Source organism: Pongo pygmaeus, chromosome 10 (assembly GCF_028885625.2).
Source record: "Pongo pygmaeus isolate AG05252 chromosome 10, NHGRI_mPonPyg2-v2.0_pri, whole genome shotgun sequence".
Lineage (NCBI taxonomy): Eukaryota > Metazoa > Chordata > Mammalia > Primates > Hominidae > Pongo > Pongo pygmaeus.
The window spans coordinates 87,310,394-87,327,436 of NC_072383.2; the positions used below are offsets into that span (position 1 = coordinate 87,310,394).

A 17,043-nucleotide genomic window follows, 5' to 3' on the forward strand; every position below is an offset into this window, starting at 1 on the left:
AATTTTTAAAAGTTACTGCCTTTAAAATTTACTTATTTGGAGGAGACAAACATACAAACAATACTTAAAATATCTATAGCCTTAACTTTAACCTTTCCAAAACCATTATATAGTCTTAGTACACTGGAGAAAAGAAGAATAATAGATTTTTTTCCTCAATAGTAAAATAGATTATTAGGGTATTTCTCTTCCAATTCCAACTCTCAAATTTGTTAATTTTCTAGAAGATGTGGTTTTTGCACTACCGGCAATTATATCCGTTATGAATCCATTTTACAATGAACTTAAATTTTAAAAAGAAATGATTCAAAACTTCAACATCTATTGTTTCAAAAATCATCTCTATGGTGTTGCTAATAATGTTTCTAGTAGAGGGTCATGGGCTTTTTATCAAGTAAGTGGCTTTTATAGTTACGAAGGCTTGAAGGCTTGTTATAAACCAGAGGAAGCAGGTCAGAGTTCAAATCACTTTTGAAACTAGCCAGAAAACAGGCTTTGTGATTAGCATCTCTGTAGGTCTAACACATTCACACAGAAGTTGCCAACACAGATTGGAAAAAAAAAAATGCCGCACAAGAACCAGTGGAGTGGTTAAATCAGAAAAAAATAAAATCAGCACATGGGAGGAATGCACATCTTCACACTATTTGAGTTTTAGACATATTCATCACTGCTTGTCTTTTCTTTTTCCTAAAAGTGGAAACTCCTGGAAAGCAGGGTTTCCTCAACTTCCCTAGAGCATCTAGCTATGAAATTCGTGACCACTAGAGGGGTAAGAGTCAATTGAATATCCTAACTAGGAGTTGCTGATACTTCCATTTCAACCCCGGTAGCTGGTAATAATTCTAAAACATGCTGCTCCCTTCCTGTGAGGAAAAGCCACCTTTCTGTAAACAATTGAATCCTTCTTTAATGATTCTGAAGTTTGGTGCCTCAGGGACACCCTCAGAAACAAGTTTCCTTTGCCCCAAACCGTAACTGTGGAAAGTGTGGGAGGTTGGCCTTCTTACACTTAATCCTTTAATAGTAGGTTTTTCTTAAATTTGCTCTTTCTTCCAAAAGAGGAGTACAAAAAAAACAAACTGTCTAGGGGCATTAAGCCATAAACAATTTTAACTAAACATTTCATAGGACCCCAAATTATAAATGTTTATAATATGCTCATTCTGGGCTCCTATTTTTAGACCCTATTCAGACCCTATTTAGATCCTATATTTAGACCCTATTCAGAAATTAGAGTCACAGGCATTAGGCATAAAGGATTAGGCTGTCTGTTCTCAGCCACCAACTTATCTCCTTATATGGCCAGTTGCTTTGCAAAAGCAAGAGTAGACTCAGCTATGGATGGATTCATACACATCCATCTTTGCTGAAAAAACTAACAGCTCAATGAGCACATACTTCTTGTGCTCTTTTAACATATGAAAGATTCTATTAAATATTTTGCCATCTACCTGGCATGAAGCCATTAGGTAAACAATTCAAATCAACCAACATTTATCAAAAACTAACCTGCCACAGCAAATATCTACCATTGATTCTCAGTGAATTTGAGGGAATTGATAAGTAATATCACAAACAGCTCTACAGCCCAACCAGCTGTACATGCTGGGCAGGATTAAGGAAATGGGGCTAGCCAGTGCCATTGTTTGAGATCAGAAACAACCTCATTGAGTATTTTGAGGAATGCTCCAAGGTCCCACCAGAGCCATCTTCTCACTTACCTGGTGTAAAAGTCCCACCAATAAAGTTGACCCTCCTGAGACCGTCAATAAAGATGAATTTGTTGAATTTGTTTGCTTCTGTCTGTATTTCCCTAACTAGATTAGAAGCTGCTTAATAGCTGCATGAAAGGTATTCATGAGTGTTTGTTTAATTAATTAATAGAATGTATTTGTATCAGATTATTTCTAGAAGACCTTGTTAAAGTATTATCTGGAGAGTGAGGGACACCTGAAGGCTCACAGTCTTTCTTTCTTTCTCCCACTGCAGCTTTTGAGCTCTTGACTCCTCAGAGCCTGAGAGTCTCATGGCAGCTGTTGTTTGAATTCATTTCTTCCCTGAGCCCCCAGAACTGAGAGATTAACTATTTCTAAAGGCAGGGAGGAGGGACAGCCATTGGTGGTCAGTTTGACAGACATAATGTGTGTCCAGAGCTACAGTTTGCTTCTCTTCCCCTTCGCCTTCTAGTCTCTCATAAAGGTTTCCAGAATTCTTTAAAATAATGAACAGAGAACCAATCTGCATGAGCAAATCACTGGATAAGCACTAAGGCTCATTGTCATGATTCTCTTCATTTTGTTACAAACCCTAACAACGACTCAGGAAGGAAGATATTATCTCATTCTACACTGGAGAAGCATAAAGGCTCAAAGAGAGGTTGACTCGCTTACCTAAGGCCACCCAGCAGGCAAGTGACAGAGCCAGGCTTTGAACTCAAGACTGTCGGACTCCAAAGTCTTCTCCACTTTTCACCATTTGGGGCCAATGCCTTGCCTAAATCTCAGTTTCATCTGTATCTTGAGGATTTCATATTAGATAACTGTGAGTGTTCTTCCCAGTGAACCCTTCAGAATTTGTGTTCCATTATCTCATTTTCCAACATTTGAACATCCATTTGACCCAGGACAAAATTGAGACCCAGAGAAGTGAATTGACTTGCCTAAATTCAGTGAGCACCTCACTGTAGCCCCTGGCCCAGAGCCTATGTTCTAACATCCATCCCCAGTCTCTTTAACATCTGACATCCTTAACCTGGCCTATCAGGCCCTAATCTTTCTGGCTTTTCTGAATGCCATTTTCCCCTTTATTTTTTACAGTCTGACCATAACGATTGCCTGGTCTACCTATCCTTACCCTCTGTTTCCACCCCCAAACCTTTGACTTGGGATAACACCAACTTATTCTTTAGTTCTCAGTTCAGATGTCACTTCCTAGGAGTAAGTTTTTTTAGCTACCACCTCCGCTACCCCACACATAGGTTGCCAGATAAGATATAAGAGCCCAGTTGAATTTGAATTTTGGGTAAACAATGAATAAACTTTTTTATAAATGTGTCCCAAATACTGCATGAAGCATAATTACACTAAATGGTTCATTGTTTATCTGAGATTCTAATAAATTGATGTCCTGTGTTCTTATTTGCTAAGTCTGGCAACTCTAAAACACTTTCAAATGAGATCTTTTCTTCTTGTTATACACTTTTAAGAGTACTATGGGCTCCTCTTTCATAATTGTTAATAAAATTACAAGTAATAATTTTTTATGATGCTTTGCTTACAGATGGTCTGTGTGCCACTCTAGACTTGCTCCAAGACTGTGCCTATTTTGTTAACCATCTGATGCAGAAAGAAGAAAGGAAGAAATAGAGAGAGAAGAAAAGAAGAAAGAAAGAAAGAAAGAAAGAAAGAAAGAAAGAAAGAAAGAAAGAGAAAGAAAGAAAGAAAAGAAAGAACAAACAAACGAAAGAAAGAAAGAAGGAAAGAAAGAACGAAAAAAAGAAAACAAAAGAAAGAAAGAACAAAGAGAAAAGGAAGGAAGGGAGGGAGGGAGGGAGAGGGGAGGGAAGGGGAGGGGAGAGAGGAGAATAAGGGTTAACTCAGTTTTCTCCTTGGTTAGTGAGAGTTCATACTGACATGTGTGTAACTTATCATGATAGCAACAGGCATTTTAGGCTCATTTAACTAAAACCCAGGCACTGCTCATATGTACAATAGCTTCATACCTTTTTCATTCTTTTTCTCTCTTTCCTTTACTTACCCCAGCATCTATTGATGTTCTGGAAATACCTTTATTTTTAAGAGAGAAAAGATGAGCTTTGGTATTGGGAGACAGTGCTCCACAAATATTTTCATGTTTCCTCATGGTCAGAGCTTTATGAACAAACAACACTGAACAAACGACATTTGATTGAATATCAAATGTGTAAGTCCATTCAATCAAATGTGTAAGTCCATTTGGGCTGCTGTAAGAAAGTACCATAGACTGGGTAGCTTACAAACAATAGAAATTTATTTCTCACAGTTCTGTGGGCTGAGAAGTCCAAGATCAAGGCACCAGCATATTCAGTGTCTGGTTAGGGCATCTGCTTTCTGGTTCATAGATGGTGCCTTCTCACTCTGTCCTTACATGGTGGCAGGGTAAAAAAGCTCCTTCAGGTCGTTTTATAAAGACTCTAATCCCATTCATGAGGCCTCCATCTTCATCCTCTAATCACCTCCCAAAGGCCCCACTTTCTAATGCTGTCACTTTAGGATTAGGATTTCAGCACATGAATTTTGAGGATACACACATATTTGGACCATAGTATGAAACCTAAAGAAAGAGACCTCAGGATTTTTCTGTCCCTGAAACCGTTTGTTTACAGTCTAGGGTGGCAAAATAAAAACCCTCCCCTCTTCTCCACAAAAATAATTTTTTTTTTCCATTCGAGAGTAAAGTATTTCCTTCTTCCTCTTTCCAGAAGAAAACATGGATGGATGTCCCATAAACTTCCAAACTTTATAACTTCAGGATTCCTCTTCTCCTGTGGAGCCAACGCCACTGCACATGCAGTGACATCAAGCCCTCATTGTGTTGCTTTGTGAGAACATGGCATGCAGAACCTGGTCAGATATAAAGTTATATATATTACACACCTCATACATGTGTGCATGCACACACACACATAAATATATATATACACAAACATATATACATATTGTGGCAGGCTAACTTTTTAGCTTGCAGATAGGGTAATATCTCAGATCTTTCACAGTTTGGACTTAGAATTTTCAGTGTACTTGCTTGGAGGAAAGAGAAGTAGGTAGCGTGAACTAGTGTGGTTACATTTTCTATTCAGGTACTTTGAGGTCAGAGGTCACACACCAAACTAAACTGCCCAAAGGAAGCATTGTGAGACATTGGGCACATGTAGGGCAGTATCTTCCAGGCTCAGGTTCAGGCAATACATTTATCATTGAGCAGCAAAGGATGATATTCTCCTTATTTCTGCACAAAAGCCAGACCATTCTAGTTTCTCAAAACAGAACAATTATGGCACATTTGAATATAGCATGTTTGAAAACACTGCTTTTTCCAGCCTTTTACAGAAAGACCAGGGTTGTATAAAGACTAGTGGTTCTACCTGCTGCTTGCAAATTTCTGGCAGCCCTGACTTCCCTGGCTTCTGACCTGCCACTTGTCCATGAATTCTCTCTCACTCCTGAGTCCCTCTCGGTGATTACTGCCTTTGGATTTTGGTTCCCGTTGACTTTACTTCTCCTGGGGCTATGGATTCTTGAGTGTTCTCTCCTTGGCTTTAAGTACTGCATTCTACCATTACCTCCATTCCAATGCTACACCCTACTTCCACCCCATGCAGAGTGCAGTGCCCTGGGCCTTGGCCTGTCTAGTAGGAGGCACTAGACAGAAATTACTAAGTGAGATTGTGTGTCTGGCTAGCAGTGCCTTGCTAGGTGACCAAGGCCAAGTCACTTACCTATCTGAGGTTCAATTGTCTCATTTATTTAATCCAGCCTCAGGAACTGGATTAAACAATCAATAAAGAGGCCATTGTTATGCCTCTGACAAATGATGATGGGTTTGCCAAAACAAACGCAGCTACTGTCACTTCAATACACAACAAATCAAGCTGCATCATGAGCTATTAGACTCTCACTTATACTGGGAAAGAGGGAGATTCCAGGAGAGTGAGGAAGAAAAATAATAGCAGAGAGAGGAGTTAAGTGCACCAAGAAAGAACATCAATGATTCAAACCACATCTTGAGCTGTCCATTTTTTCTCAATAGTTTCCCTTAGGCCAATCACCAACTTGCCTTGGGAAGTGAATTGGCTCCACAGCAACAAGAAAAATGATACCTGAGGAAAATTTTGCAAAGCTAAACCCAAGAGAAACAGTGCCAAGCAAACACTAAATACTTTCAAAAGCATTTTATTCTGCCCATGGTAATTTCCTGAGTATATATTGCAAGATCAATGCCCTCTATACCTCCTCTGAATACCCTCTTCACTGTGTTCCATTGTAGAAGGATCTTAAGTCATATAGACCCCAAAACTGTTCTACAGAACATCAACATCTACAAAAATAGGTTAGTATACAATTCCATGGGTGGGGAAAGGATTCTGTGATAATAGATGCTGAAAAACGCTAAAGTTTTTGGGATTCACAATGCACCTTGGCCTGCTAAAGAATCTGAAAAGACTTTCAGGGAAAAACTTGTATAACTTATCTGGGTTCCTTATATGCTATTAGATCCCTAGAACTCTTCCATTTCACAGGAACATATATTTTGAGAAATGTTATTGCAGATGCTATATTAATTTTCTAGGGTGGCTTTAACAAATTAGCAACAATTGGGTGGCTCAAAACAACAGATATTTTATTCTGTCACAGTTCTGGAGGCCAGAAGTCTCAAACCAAGGTGTTGGCAAGTGCACACTCCTTCCAAACACTAGGAAGGATTCCATTCCTTGCTTCTTCCAGCTTCTGATGACCCCAGGGGCTCCTTGGCTTGTGGCTGCACCATTCAAACTTCTGCCTACATGGTCACAATGCATCCTCCTCTTCTGTTTCTCTCCATTTATCAGAATACATGCAATTGCATCTAGGGCCCTCTCAGACAATCCAGGATAAGCTCCTTGTCTCCATATCCATTTAAGGTCATATTTCTTCTTAACACGTAAGGTTATCTTCACAAGTTCCAGGAATTAGGGTGCAGACATATGTTTTTAGTGACCACCATTTAACACACTACACATGTTAATTGATAAACATCAAAATGATAACTTCAACTTGATTCAATTTAATTCTACTTAGCCATCATCTGATGAGCCTATAGTATGTGACAAGCACTGTCTTAGGCCAGATCATAAAATGATTCAAAGCCTAATTATTACCCGTAAGCAATTTACATCCCAGTGGAGGAAATGGACATGACAGTGGACTAATACCATGCAGAGTGATAGGTGCTTATAAAGTTATAATCAAAGCAGAACTGAGGAAGGGATTACTTCTTCCTAGGGAAGTAGGGAGAGCTTTCCAGAGGAGGAGATCATTCTGTTGAGATTTGAAGAATGAGTAACAGTTCCCCAGGCAGAGCACCAAGGGAATTTCAGGTGGAGGAAACACCATGGTCAAACATACAGATTATGGTGATAGAAGAAACCTGTGAAGATAAAATGAAAAAATGCATGCAAAGCTACTAGCACAATACTTGGCACTCAGTAACGTTACCTGTTTTTCCTAAACTAAAGAGGGTAGAAGCAGGAGATGAGGCCGAAGTCTTAGGCAGGCACCAGACTGCTCTAAACTTAGTTTGGTGTATTTGTGTCTTTGTGTGTATCCGTATGAACATGGAACAGGGCCATAGAGAGGAACTTAGAGAAGGTTCCATAAGAATGGGGTTTAGAAAATTATGTATGCAAATAGAAATAAAAACCAGTAAACTTCAGCCAATAGACAGTTATTTTGGAAGAAAAAGAATGGATTTAGTCATTAGCTAGATGGTTGGTTGACTGAATTTATTCATTAAAGCAAACAAACACACACGCACAATAGTTAGTCTGCAGATACTTCTACAGTAATTGGAGAGCAGTTGCATCACTTACATGGGACTTAATTTTTTTGGTCATGCCTCAGTACATGCTCTCAAAAGCCTCATGGAGCAGTATTATGCCCAGTGTTGAGAGCCTGGCACTCGAATGGCACTTTAGAATGCTTGTTTCTAGTAATAGTCTCCAGCTTGATGAATGGCCTTATTTTAATGACATTGGTATGTTGGCTGGGATGGAACTGGAGCTGGGTCTGCCAACCTCTGTTGCCAGTGAGACATTTCCCACTTGGTAACCATCACTTGCAAGGGCCTGGAGTTCATGAAGCCTAATTTTGATAGAAACAACTGAGTTTTCCCATGAGTCCTTGGGTGACCTTTTAGGTCTCAGCTCAAATTTCATTTCCTCAGAGATCTCCATTCCATCTAAAATAGCCCCACTCTGAACCCAGTTTATCTTTACTACTGTACTCTGTGCTTTACCCAAACTACACCTATCACAGTCTATAATATACGGTTCATTCATGTTTCCATGTGTTTATTTTTACTTTCTCATCTTCTACTAGAATGTAAATTCTGAGGCCAGTACCTCCTCTGTCTTGTTCAACTTTATAGCCCCTACACATAGAATAGGACCTGGCATAGTTGTTGGTTAATAAATATTTCTCAAATAAATGAGTGAATGAAGACTGGAATCAGGGAATAATTAAACTGATAAAGGGGTCAGAATGGATGCTACAGGAAATGAAAGGTAATGAAATATTCCCTTTTAGGAACTGGATCAACCACTTCAGAATAAGTAATATAGCACAGAAAAAAATTAGGTGTAAATGGTCACTCATAGAATGAGCTCTCACTTGAACTTTTTGGAGTTCCCACAATAACTTTACCTTTGACATTTAGCAATTGTCCATATTCTGTTTGTGAGGAATGTTTTGTACAGGGAAGAGCCAGACTGGATCTCTCAAGACCTGATCTTCATGATGCAAACAAACTTCTGGGGGCATTTTTCTAAAAAATAAAAGAAAGAGTTCATCTTACTTGCAAAAAAATGATAGAGATTAAACAGTATTGCTTGACTCCCATAAATAAATGCAAATCATACTTACTGAAACTGAAAAAGATTAAGTTCTAAATTGATTATTTAACTAAGATAATAGGAAGCAGTGAGTATTTGAAAACATGTCCCAAGTTTCTGACGTAGAGGAATCAGCCTCTAGGAGCCTGACATTTTATGAGTGACTGCGTTAACCTAAGTGACAATTGAAGATCATGGAGCTGCACAGAGGGAGAAGAAAAATAATGGCACGACTTGCCCTAAGGAAAGTAATTTATTCCAAGAACAGTTCTAGATGATTATACTTAAAATATGCTGTGGGTATCCCAAACATGAGATGGTAGATAATTACAGGCAGTAAAGATTAACCAAAAATAAAGTCATACAAGATGGACTTCATTTCTACTTTTATGAGAGTTGCTTGTATCTCTCCTGATATTGTACCTTTAAGCCTCTGAACTTGACCCTATCTTCTGGGATTATGCCTAAAGATTGGGTCCTTGGCCAAGCAAGGCAGGCTTGAGACAATTACACCAGGAGGTCAAGCTTCTTTCACAGGAATTTAGCAAGGCTTTTAACCACTTCTCATTAATAGTTTTAGGCAAAATTAAGGCATGTAGGCTGCTGGATTCATTTCTTTGAATAAATCCACTCAGCAAAATATTAAGTAATATATTAAGTGTCAAGACGTTGGAGAGATCTGTACTACAGAACCTCAGCTTTCTGAACTTGACCCCCTTCTATCCAGTATGTTTAATGAACATATAAATGAAGACATGGACAGCATGTGTACCAATCTTGCAGACACCAGAGAACTAGAGTACTTTCTCAGGTATTAATCAGCATTCAAAAAACTGGCAGAAGGGTCAAAACTGAATAATTCAATGCTTCAGTTTAAGGGAAACGTTTAACTGCAGGTTAAATAGAACAGATCTGACTAAGCAACAGTTCTTGGGGAAAAAAGACAAAGAGTTTTAGTTACCTGCAAATTCCATATGAACTAGAAGCAGCGGGGTTTGTAGAATAAAGTATGCATTCACAACCATCTAGTACTGTAATTTCAAAGTGAAATAAGACCAAGCCTGGCTTAATTAATATTTTTGAGTGAACAAACAAAGGAACAATTTAATAAATGAGATAACTAAAAAGTAATTTTAAGGTTTTACTAGGCAAAACTGGTCATTCAAAGAGTTGCATCAAGTATTTCTTCACAATTGTAGCTGTAAATATTTGATAGGTTGCTTTATAAAGAGTAAACTCCGCAAAGTTGGCCTTGTAATAGTAAATGGTGCCCTACCTTACAAAGAAGCTTTGAAATGCGTGAGGGAATTGGGCTGGATGACTTCCAATGCTCTCTCCATCTTAGGATTCTCTTGAAATATTTTTCATCACGAGATGGTAGAGATGACATCCACAAAAGAAGGGATTGAAGGGATTTCTTTTTCCAGACCAGAAGGGAATCTGGTGAGCACTCTTCTTCACCCTAGGACAAAAAGAGAGGGAGAGAGAGAGAAAAAAAAAATAGGGGTTAAGTTACAATGGCTTAGATAAAATCCTAGCTCTTCCACCATAGAATTGTAAACTTTGAACATGTTAGTTATCTCTCTAAATCCAGGTCTTCTCATCTATAAACTGGGAATAATATTATTCACTAGACAAGATGGTGTCCTGGCAGAAGAAGATAAAGAATATAGCATCAACCATTAACTAAACGTGCAACGGCTAGTGTTCAAGGTGAAATCTATGTGTTCAAGCATAGGTCATGGCTGAGTGAGTCCCTGGGGGCAATTAGTTGTCTCTTATCCTGCCCTTCTGGAAAAAAATGCATCAAATTGCATTTATTTTGTATGTTTTACATCCTATTATAGATATTCCTTTCTTTCTAAGATTGGCTTAGCTTTTCTCATTTGCCTCCTATAAAGGCCTTGATCTTTAAAACATAAACACACACAAAGAGACAGAGAGAAAGAGACAGGTAGAGAGAAAGAGAGAGAGAGATTTTGAAACCCTGAAGTTAATTTTATTTTGGAAATAAATGTGCTGACCAAGTCAAGCCAGTCACAGATAAGCATTTCCCTCAATCATTTACAATTAAAATTTCATCAAAACTAAGATTCAGACATATTTGCAAGGTTGTAAAGATACGGTTTCTCTTGGGCACAGAGATTTTGCAACTCAGCAAGCTTCAAAGGAATACCTGAAAGTTAATCACACCTTGAATATACTTATGCATTTCCTTTGCATGAGCATTACATTTTGAAAAACAAGAATCAGCATGTTTGCTAGGTAAAATACAAAATGTTTTTAAAATATAGTTTCTGTTAAACATCTCACAAGTAAGTCCTTCTGAGATCATTTTCAGAGTGATGAACTGCTCTTAAGACAAAAATATAGTAAGTTGTCTCTAGAAGAGAATAACTAAATTTCACGTACATTGACACAGAGAGCCACAGAGGGGAAGATAAACAATATCGCTATCATGCTAAGCAACTGCGTGGATCAACACTTCCTTCAACTCGCCTGTCATTACTGAGAGACTGTTTTTGCTGTGAAAGTGCACACCGTTCTGAAATTCCAGGTAAATGGAATCAGCTGTCATGGCAGAAACAAAGGAGAAGGAAATCGACATTTTTTGGCACTGTGCAAAGCACTGTGTTTTCTAATTTAATCCTTAGGGCGAATCTATGAGGTAAGTTGCATTGGCCTCATTGTAAAGATAAGTTATTTGAGGGCTGCTGAGGTTAAGTGACTTTTTCAAATCAGGCTGACTTTTCAATATTTCTTACTCACTGTGGTGGATAAGCATAAGAAAATGTTCATCCTTAGATTCATTACTGATTTTTTTCCTGCTGTTGAAATAATTATTTTACTTTACATCAAACATCTTTGAGTCTGTTGTCAGGTATTTCTCAATCACATTTTTATTTTAAAATCAGAGCTAATGCAATTCCATTCCTAGATGTTTACTCAAAGAATTGAAAACAGATACTCAAATAAGTACATTTAACTCATGCTTACAGCAGCACAACTCACAATTGCCAAAAGGTAGAAACAGCCTTAATGTTCATCAACAGATGAATAGATAAACTGACTGTGGGACATATATATATCCTATTGTGTATATATCTACAAAATAGAATAATATTCAGCCATAAAAAGAAATGAAGTACTGATAACATGCTATGATATGGCTATATCTACAAAACATGTTAAATGAAAGAAGCGAAACACAAAACATCACGTATTGTATGATTCCATGCATGTGAAATGCTGTATCCAGAATTGATAAATCTATAGAAACAGAATGCAGATTGACAGTGGTCAGGGCTGTGGAGGAGGGGGTAACAAGAAAAAATGTTTGATGGGTAATGGACTTTGGGGTGATGGAAATGTTTTGGAACTAGATAGAAGTAGGTGATGGTTACACTGAGTTGTCCACCTTAAAATGATTGATTTTATGTTTTATAAATTTCATCTCAATGAAATTTAAATCAATTATAAATTGATCTTTTAAAGTCAGGACTAATGACCTTTCATCCAAGATTGCTGCTGAGGGCTCTTCTGTTTTTTCTTTTCGAAATGGACTCTTGCTCTGTCGCCCACGCTGGAGTGCAGGAGCGATCTCGGCTCACTGCAACCTCCGCCTCCGGGGTTCAGGCGATTCTCCTGCCTCAGGCTCCCTAAAAGCTGGGATTCCAGATGTGCGGCACAGTGCCCGGCTAATTTTTGTATTTTTAGTAGAGATGGAATTTCGCCATGTTGGCCAGCCTGGTATTGAACTTCTGACCACAAGTGATCCATCCGCTCAGCCTCCCAAAGTGCTGAGATTACAGGAGTGAACCACGGCGCCCAGCAGCTGAGGGCATTTTCTTTGTTGAGGAAAGTAATAGTGATGATCAGATTTGTAATTTTCCTGTATTAAATGCCTAGAACTCTACAGTCAACAGATGGCGCTCTAGTTCCAATTGTTACAGAAGTTCTCTGCCCATCCTCAAGGAAAGGGTTGTTTTCATCAATGAAAAGAGAATAAACACTGTGCTTTAACATTTTTATGTAGCTAGAAAAAATAAATAACGCGTCTTAATTCCTTTCAGAAATTACTTTCAACTCAATCATGAAGTTAATATTAGACAGCGATTTTTAGAACAAAAGTCACACTTGAAAATATTATGCGGATCAAAACAGCAGATAGAGTTTTAAAAAGCAACAGTTTTACAAGCAGACAGACCTGGATTCTAATTTAAATCCTACCATTTGCTCACTGTGCGCCCTTGAGCAATTTGCTGAATCTCTTTGAATCTCAGTTTCCTCTTCTGCAAAATTTTGACAATAATACCTACTTCTGAAGGTAGTTTTGACAATTAGAAATAATGTCACATGCTTTGCAAAACATTTAGTATGTAGTAACTACTCAGAAAGATATAGCTATTCTAATTAGTGACAGAGAACATACAAACATACAGGTAGGATTTCTCTGCCTTAGATCATGTGTGTTTAAATGAGTTTGAAGCATCAGAGATCTAGTTGTAAATTCTGAGTAAGCTCAAAGTGTTATATGGTTATGCTCTCTCTAAACCAATCATTGAAGTGATGCCATATTAATACGGCAGAAAGTTTGTAATATATTTTTAGGTAGAGAGAAAAAAACAGATTATAAAATGGTAATATAGTGTCATCCCAATTTTGTTTAAAAACAGTATACATCTGGTAGGATATAAACCAAAGTGTTAAGGTTAGTTATCACTGGTTTGTGAGACTATAGTTTATTTCTATATTTTTAATACTTTTCTGCATTTTTAATATTTTCTACAATAAATAAGTATTCATTTTTCATGACAAAAAGAATGTCATGTAATAATATGAAGTCAAACATATATCAAATATTGATACTGCAAAAATTTTCTTTTGTGAACAAATTGAATCCATAGAAAGACCACTCTCAGAGCTCAAACACAGTGCCCCAGGGCGCTACCTGCTGCTTAGAATTCTCCATAGGAGAAAAGAGAAAAAGAAAAACCAAGCCCAGTTATGCTTCTCTGTGCCAGTTTTTCAAGCCAGCATATATAGAAGTATCTAGAAGATATACAAATTATTTAGGAAGCAGGAAGTTCAGTCAGCCACATTATTTAGGATCATGTCAAACACATCCCTAAAAATTAAAAAGTAATACTGATTTCAGTATTTCTTATTAATCTTAATTCATGAGACAAGGACTTTGTATCAATTCATAATCAATTTAGGAGTATTCGTGAAAAATTTTAAACACAATATATACTTTGACCAACAACCCCACTTCTTGGACACTGACCTATAGAAAGACACATTTGTGTACCAAGTTTCATGGCCAAGAATTGTACAGGAAAACATGGTAAGAACAAAGATTTCCACTAAAGGGGAAATGATTTTAACATTATGAGACATTTATACTATGTAATGCTATGCATCTGCTAAACAGAATGCTATAGACTTCTACATATGGACATAGAATGCTCTCCTACACATATTAACTGTAAGAAAAATAAGCAAATTCAAGAACTATTTCCCAAAGAAACCCCTTTTATGCTTTAATAAATCTATATGTGTGTATATATTTGTATATTTATATATGTAAATACACAGAAATATTGAAAAGGTCTAGAAAGATAAATACCCAATTATTAACAATGATTATGTCTAGGAAAGGTAGTTTTTAAAACTTTATATTTTCTGAATTGTTTTAATTCCTTCATACACGCACATTTCCACTTATAAACTTGAATTCAGTTGAACTCTTGGCAGGGATGGAAGACATGGTGTCCATCTAGCCACAGAGACATAACTGATACCTCAGACTGGTAGGAGAATCAATTAACTCACTCATTCAACAAACATTTATTGAATATTTACAAGATGCCAGGCCTATGCTAGAAACTGTAGGTGCGAAAATGAAAATAGTAAAACACTGTCTCTGTCTTCAAATTTTCCAGGAAGGTATACATACCTCATTTAAAAAATCTGGATTTTCACTTGTTCTTTATATGTTTTTTATAAAGTTAGTAGAAACAATGGTTTCTTAGTGTTGCAGAAAACGCAGTAATGAATCATTAACAATGAATCAACAGTGGCTCGAGGAAACATCTTTATGACTTACATCATTAAGATTTGAAGAATTGATTCCGCTCCCACCTCCTAACATATACCCTTCTTCTACCCCTAAGCTCACAGTTGATGCCAAAATCTCTTTATTGTGAGTTACACGGAGACAGGAACAGTGACGCAAGCTACGTGAAGTCTACTAAATCCACTGTTGCCCTCTCGGTAAACCAGTATGAATGCAGCAACAGGAAGGACCACAAGATGTCAGACTGGAGACGAGTCATGGAGCCTACAGCAGGAGATGAGGTGCTACAGCCAACGGAATCCCGTAGCCCTGGCATCTGAGGAGAGACTGGGAAGGGCTTTATAGTTCTGTTAAACGGAGGGATCAGAGCGAAGAACGATTTTGGCACCACTCTAGTGCTTGCTCACATCTCTTAGTGTTCTATTTAGTTGTTTTTACCGTCTAAAAAAAAACCATGTTCATCTCTTCTTCCCACCCCAGATAGATAGTCATACTTATCAAAATCAATCATAACTTTCTATTTTAGTATGATTGAGTAGTAGAATTTTTAAATTGGACAAGATCTCCCCAAATTTGAGGATGAGGTGCTTCATGCATAGGGAGGAGGCAGAAAGATAGATAGCGACCTGGTGGGACAAAGAAGCACAAGTCCACATTGTCATAAGGAAAGGCCCTTTTCATGGTGTATGGGGACTAGGGTTGAGAAATTATTTTCAGGAGGTTGTGTGAGTAAGGCCAAAACTGTAATTTTCCAGACTTTATACCTGTGCATGCAGAGAAACATAGGTAAAGGTGTTGAGTAATGTGAAAGTGTACATTGGTGCTGCTGTTCTTGTTTAAGCAGATAAAGTATCTACGTAACCTATGACCCAGCCATTTCATTCCTGGGCATATATCTCAAATAAATCCTCATGCGGGCTTGTAAGCATATATGCACAAAGATGACAGTGTGGTTTGTAGTGTCCAGCAACTGGAGGTAACCTGGGTGCTCATAATTGGGAGAGTAGATAAGTAAGTTGTGGCTTACAGATATTTACAGGATCATGCACAAAAGGGCAAATGGCCAAGCAGCACATATTTTGACCTGCCAACACGACGTTGACCAGGATGCCTCCTGGAGACAGAAGGAGCAGACATCTGGGACCTCCAATATTGTCCTATCATACTCTGAGACAGTGCACAGCAATCTGGCAGGGCCAACTGTCTGACTCTAGGAAAAGGACATTGAACCTTGAGCTAGGAGGTTTGAAAGCTATGATTGAAGTGGCATTGGCCTCTTTTGAAAAGCAAAATCCCAACAGTGTATTTTGAGAAAATTGATAATTTGTTGTCAAGATAATTTGAATAAAAAGTCAGGCAGGCACGGTGGCTCATGCCTGTAATTCTAGCACTTTAGGAGGCTGAGTGGATGGATTGCCTGAGCTCAAGAGTTCAAGCTAGCGTAGACAACATGGTGTAACCCTAACTCTACTAAAATGCAAAAAACTTAGCCTGGCATGGTGATGAGGGCCTGCAGTCCCAGCTACTTGGCAGGCTGAGGCATGAGAATCACTTGAACCCAGGAGGCGGAGGTTGCAGTGAGCCGAGATCACACCTCTGCACTCTAGCCTGGGCCACAGAGCAAGACTCTGTCAAAAAAAAAAAAAAAAAGGCAAAAGTAGAATAATCAATACTGTGTGGTATAGACACAGAGTCAAATTTATTGACGAGAACAGAATAGACATCAGGAAGAGAGTACACCTGTGAAACACTAAATGTACAAAAATACAGAAGTCTGACATTGCCAGACATTGGTAAAGATTTGAATCAGTGGATATTCATACACTTCTGATGGGAACACAAATCAATTTAATCGCTTTGGAAAACAGTTTGACACCTTCATATCAAGTTAAATAGTTTACATGCAAAGACCAAGCAATTCCACTCTTAGGTACCCTAGAAACTAGAAGAATTGTTGGGCACGTATACCAAGAGAAATGAATAAAACATGTATCACAGTATCCTTCGTATCAGTAAAAATTGAAAAGAAAAAAAGAAAAAACCTTCCAATTTCCAACAACAGGAGAGTGACTAAATGAATTATATTATAGAATAATTATACAGTGGAATATTATACAACCTAAAAATGAATGAACTAAAGCTACTCACAAGCATAGAAAGACATTTTAGAAACATAATGTGAAATGAAATAAGTCACAGAAGATGACATATAGCATGATACAAATAGAATGTTCAAAATCAAGCAAAAGTATACAATGTTATTGTTGGGGAAACATTAACTCAAAAGAACTAAACTACTTCTAAAAATGTAAGAGAATGACAAGCATAAAATTTA

General features: G+C 37.8%; 1 long non-coding RNA gene across 1 annotated transcript; it reads right to left on the minus strand.

The window, feature by feature from the left end:
• Nucleotides 1-6,361: 6,361 nt before the first annotated feature.
• Nucleotides 6,362-14,881, minus strand: LOC129009339 (uncharacterized). The gene is made up of 3 exons (XR_008492753.1): nucleotides 14,739-14,881; nucleotides 9,906-10,091; nucleotides 6,362-8,562 (listed from the first exon to the last, which is right to left on the minus strand). It is a non-coding gene; the product is annotated as an uncharacterized LOC129009339 (long non-coding RNA).
• Between the last annotated feature and the right edge of the window lie 2,162 nt (nucleotides 14,882-17,043).